This window comes from Pteropus vampyrus, unplaced genomic scaffold (assembly GCF_000151845.1).
Source record: "Pteropus vampyrus isolate Shadow unplaced genomic scaffold, Pvam_2.0 Scaffold243, whole genome shotgun sequence".
Classification (NCBI taxonomy): Eukaryota; Metazoa; Chordata; class Mammalia; order Chiroptera; family Pteropodidae; genus Pteropus; species Pteropus vampyrus.
In genome coordinates, this window is record NW_011889024.1 from 691,800 (window position 1) to 697,576 (window position 5,777).

Sequence of the window (5,777 nt, forward strand, 5' to 3'; positions counted from 1 at the left end):
TGATGAAAATGTCAATTTATCAGTAAGACAAAACAATTATATGTGTATATCATACCTAATACCAGTATCCCAAAAAACATAAAGCAAAAATTGACGGAACTGAAAGGAAAAATCGATATTTCAGTAAGAGATGTTAATATCCCACTCTCGAAAACACAGAACAGCTACAAAGAAAATTAAGGCATAGAAGCCTTGAAAACAATTAACCAACTTGACCTGACACCCACAGAACATTCTACCCAACAAGAGCAGAATATATATTCTTTTCAGCACACATGGATATTGTCTACTAAGCCATAAAAATGTCTCAGTAAATTTAAAATGAGAAAAATCATACAAAGTATGTTCTCCTAATACAGAGGAATTAAATTAAAAATCAACGACAGTGAAATTTGGGGAATCCCTAATTAGAAATTAAACAATACATTTCTAAATAACCATGAGTCAAAAAAAGATCACAAAGGAAATTGGAGAATATTTAGTACGGAATGAAAATGTTAAAAAGCAGAACATATGAAATTGTATGGGGTGCAGCTAACATAAAGATTGGAGGTAAATTTGTAGCTTTAAATGTCTAGATCAAAAAAGAAAATCTCAAATCAATAACCTAAGCTTCTACCTTAAGAAACTAAAAAAAAAAAAAGTAAACTAAACCCAAAGCAAGCAGAAGGATATTAAGATTAAAATGGAAATCACTGAAATAGAAAAGAGAACTGGAAAAATCAATTAAACCAAAACTTGTTTCTTTGAAAAGAATAACAAAACTGACAAACCTGTAGCTAAAATGACCAAGTGAAAAAGAGAAAATACATGCTACCAAAATTAGGAATTAAAGAGGAACATCACTACCTATGCTAAGAAATTAAGAACATATACAGAACTATTATGGACTGTATGTCAAAAATATTAAATAGCTTAGATGAAATGGACAAATCCTTAGAAACACAATTTCTGAAAACTCAAAAATTAGCAGAAAATCTGAATAGACCTGTTTAACAAGTAAGGAAATGAATTAGTAGTTTAAAATTTTCTCAAAGAGAAAGGACCAGACCCAGATGCTTTCACTGGTGAATTCTATCCAATATACTCGAAGACATGATAATCCCTCATAAACTCTTACCGAAAATAGTAGAGAGAACACTTTTTCCTCAATTCATTCTAAGAGGGTAGTTTTACTTACTGTGCTACAAAATCCAAAGACATCACAAGAAACCTACAGACCATCAGCTCTCATAAATTATAGCCACAAAAATGTTCACCGAAATGTTAGCAAACCAAATACAGCAACGTATAGTAAGATTACATACCACAACCAAGTGAAATTTATCTCAGGAACATAAGGCTGGTTTAATATTTGAAAATCAATTAATATACCATATTAATGTTAAAAAAAAAAAAAAAAAGACAAACCACATAATCATTTCAGATACTAGGGCGACCAGCCACACTGGTTTGTCCGGGAATGAAAGGCTTCCCAAGATGCTGGGCTTTCAGTGCAAGAAACAGGAGAGTCCTGGGCAAACCGTGACAGATGATCACACTAACAGATGCAGATAAAGCATCTGACAAAATCCAATGCACATTCACAATAAAAACTCTGAACAAACTAGGATTAGAAAGGAACCTTCTGCCAAAATAGAGATATGCTACACAGCATTGTACCTATACTTTAATAATACTGTACTGTACACTCAAAAAGTTAGGAGGGCAATCTCATGTTAAGTGTTCTTACCACAATAATTTTTTTACGTATGAGGTTTGTATACTGAAAATTACAAAACATCACTGAGAAAATTAAAGATCAATAAACAGAAATTTTCATGTTTGTGTTAGAAAACTCAATATTGTAAGGTTGCAATTCTCCGCAAACTGATCAATAGATTCAATGCATTCCCCATCAAAATTCCAAGACTTTTTGGCAGACATTGACAAGCCGATCCTAAAAATCTTTATATAGAAGCCAGAATAACCACAGTTTTGAAAAACAAGACCAAAACTGAAGGGTTAACCCTAGCTGGTTTCACAGGTTACCATAAAGCACATCAAGCAAGTCAGGGTGATGCCGGCATCAGGGCAGAGACGGAGATAATGAGAAGGAATTCAGAGCGCAGAAATAAATCTGTACATTTGCAATCAATGCAGAAATGACAGCCTTTTCTACAAATTGTGCTAAGACAATCCACATACAACAGATGAATTTAGACTTATTTCACATCGCACATAAAAATTAATGGAAAATACATCATAAATCTAAATATAAGAGCGAAAACTATGAAACATCAGGAAACAAAGGAGAAAATCCTCAAGACCTAGAATTAGGCCGAGAATTTTTATGACAACAAAAGATTAATCTATAAAAGAAAAAATTGGGAAATTAAACTCCATCAAAACTTTTGCCAAAAAATAAATAAATAAATAAAACTCCTGTGCTTCAAAAGACGCCAATAAAAAAAAAGACAAGCCACATATTAGGAAAAAATGTTTGCAAATCATATATCTAATAAAGGATGTGCATCCAGAACATACAAAGAACTGTTACAACTCAATAATGAGATGAACAAAAAATGGGCAAAAGATTTGAATAGCTATTTCGCCAACAAGGGTACATAAATGGCTAATAATCATATGAAAAAAGGCTCAACACCTTGAGTCTTTAGGAAAAAGCAAATTAGAAACACCACTTCATAGCCACTAGAATGGCTATAAGACAGACAATAACAAACGGTGGCAAGAACGTGAAGCTGGAACTCTCTTATACACTACTGTTAGAAATGTAAAATGTACAGGCACTTTAGAAAACAGGTTGGCAGTTTCCTAAAAAGTTAAACAGATGACCCAGCAATTCTATTCCTAGGTCTCTACTCAAGAAAATGAAACCATATGTCCACACGAAGACTTGTACTCAAATGTTCAAGCTCCATTATTTGCAACAGTTAAAAACTGGAAACCATTCAAATGTCTATCAACTGGTCAATCGACAAACAAAACATGGTATATCCGTACAATAGAATACTATCCAGCAATAAAAAGGAACAAAATACTGATAGATGCTACAATACGGATAAATTTCAAAAAATATGAAAGAAGCCAGATTCAAAGACTACATCTGGTATGATTCCATTTATATAAAATATTCAAAAAAGGCAAATCTACAGAGCAAAGCACAAACCAGTGGTTGCCTGGGGCTGGGGGTGAGAATGAGAGTCAGCTACGAATGGGCCAGAGGGTCATTTTTAGAGGTGACAGAAATGTCCTAAAGCTGGCTTATGGTGATAACAAGTCTATGTATTTACTAAAAATCATTGAATTGTGCACTCAAAATGGACTAGCTTTTGGTATTAAATAACTCAAAAAGTTGATGTTTTTAAAGTGCACGTACCCAAGAGAAATGAAAACACGTCCACACAAAAACTTGTACACAAATGTTCATAGCAGCATTATTCATAATAGCTAAAAAGCAGAAACTCAAATGTCCATCAACTAATTAAAGAAAAATAACATGGTATAGCCATACAATGGAATATTACTTAGCAATAAAAAGCAATAATGACACATGCTACAACTTGGATGAGCTCTAAAAACATTATGCTAAGTGAAAGAAACCAGTCACGACAGATCCATATTGTATGATTCCATTTATATAAAATGTCCAGAATAAGCAAATAAATAGAGAGACATAGATTACTGGTTGCCTATGCTTGGGGCTGTTGGGGAAAATCAAGAGTAGACTGCTCATGGTTATGGGGTTCCTTTTTGGGGTGATGAAGATGTTCAAAAATTGATTACGGTGACGTTGCAAAACTAACTGAATATATGAAAAACCTGAGAACTGTACACTTTAAATTGGTGAACTGAACAGTATGTATATGAATTGTATCTCAATAAAGCTGTTACTAAAAAAAAAAAAAACAACTTGTACAATCTGTGAGCAGGTAGAGCCATCAACACTGGTAGGCCCTACCATAGCCACAGTTATCAACCTATTTACTTAGGACAGAAATCTCAAAGTTAGAAATTTTTCCAACCAAACTGATTATTCTGTGAGTATATGTGTGTGGAGTGAGCGGCAATGATTAATCAATTAGTTAAGTCACTAAGATTATAGGTTGACATTATTCAGATTTCAGATGACCTAGTTCAATTTTCTACTTCACGTGTATACTAGCAGATACTTCAATAACATTCATATGAACGCACTCTGTAAACTGTACTGCACTATATATAAACTTTAATTATTCCCAAATTCCTTTAAATGTAATTCAACTTTCCTGTCCTATAAAGTCATTAAACCTTTGGAAGGAAAGAAGAAACACAAATATCCAAACCTATCTTAGTAAAGCATACATTCTTGTGAGATGCTAACACTATTCTAGGATTATGACACTAGCGAAAGTAGACTCGATAGACTCACAGATGAAAAGGAAAGCAAATCTGATTACCAAACACACGATTACTGTTCTCTCATCACCGGATTAACATTTAAACCACACAGCTGAAGTAAATGTTCATGAACACAAGAAAGGAGGGAAATTCTACAGTTTTACAATGAAGTGTCCCCCTCTTCATTTAATGAAGTATTACGAACTTAAAGGCTCTTTCTGCAGCGAATCTAGCTCCGAGGTGGGGGGAGGAGGAAGAGCCCAGGATGCTGCCACATGAGAAACAGTAGAAACTGTACAATCTGTATTACTCTTGGCGTTTTGGAATATTTTCTGTCCTTTATTGACATGGAATAAAAATGCCCAACTGGCGCAAGAGCCGGGCCCGGCTGCCCTGCTCGCAAAGCTGCGGGGGCAGTCAGTACCAGCCCGGCAGAGCCCTCCTCCCGCGCCCCGCAAAACAGCCGGCTAGCGCGGTCCTAAGGGCCAGCTTCGCGAAGAGAGGATCCAGAAGGCGGTCACTGGACGCGCGTGTTACAGAGCTCGTTTTTTTGTTTGTTTGTTTAAAAAAAAAAAAAAAAGATTCCTAACAGCCAAACCTCCCTACCCCCGGGGAATGCGGGAAGTGGCAGCAGGGAGAGCGAGAATAAAAGAATGACCGAGTACAACCTGCCGTGCAAGCTAGGAGCGGAGGGAAGGGAAGAGGCGGCGGTCAGGCCCGCGGGGGAGGAAACTGCTCTCCAGCCCTCCACGCCACCCCGAGCGGCCGGAGCCTCCCAGGTCCCGCCCCGGGCTGGCCGCCCTGCCCCAGCGCCGGCCGCAGCCGCCCGCCCTACCGGACCCTCCCAGGACGCGCTTCCTCCGGAGCCGGACCCCCGCCCTGGCTTCCCCGCGGGAGAAGGCGGGTCAGTTCAGTCCGCTTCTCGGCAGAGGTGACTCGCGCGGAGATGTAAACACAGCGAGCCCGGCGGCGCGCGGCCCATCCCCCCCGCCGGGGTCCGTAACCTCGTCCCTCAGCCCTGCCCCGCGCTCCCCGCGGGCCGGCGCGCAGCGCGCCTTCCCCTTTCTCCGACTCCCGCTCCCCGACCGTTGCCCGAAGGCTCCGGCCCCCCTCCCCGACTGGCGGCCGGTGTCACCCGCACAGCCTCCGGAAAACCCTCCGCAAACCCCGGAGCAAACAACACAGGCGCGGGGCGGGGGCGCGGAGGGAGGAGGCGGCACTCGGGACAGCGAGGCTTTATCGTCGCGCCCTCCGCGCTCCCTCCCACAGCCTCGGCTGCCCGCGCTCTTACCTGCTCTCCGCGTCGCCTGGGAAGACCGCGGCGTCGCTTTCGCTCCCGGCAGGGCCGCGGACTCGCCGCCGCCGCCGCCTCCGTTGGCCCGGCGTCCGGAGGGAGC

General features: G+C 40.3%; 1 protein-coding gene across 6 annotated transcripts in view; it reads right to left on the minus strand.

Annotated features, from left to right (window-relative positions):
- Window positions 1-5,765, minus strand: part of ELF2 (E74 like ETS transcription factor 2) — an 83,159-nt gene extending 77,394 nt beyond the window's left edge. For 2 of the 6 annotated variants that reach the window (XM_011374283.2, XM_011374280.2), the window contains exon 1: window positions 5,672-5,765. The gene's annotated coding sequence lies outside the window, so the exon portion shown is untranslated. The remainder of the gene's footprint in view (window positions 1-5,671) is intronic. The other 4 variants (XM_011374286.2, XM_011374284.2, XM_023520000.1 and 1 more) reach the window with 2 other exon arrangements.
- Between the last annotated feature and the right edge of the window lie 12 nt (window positions 5,766-5,777).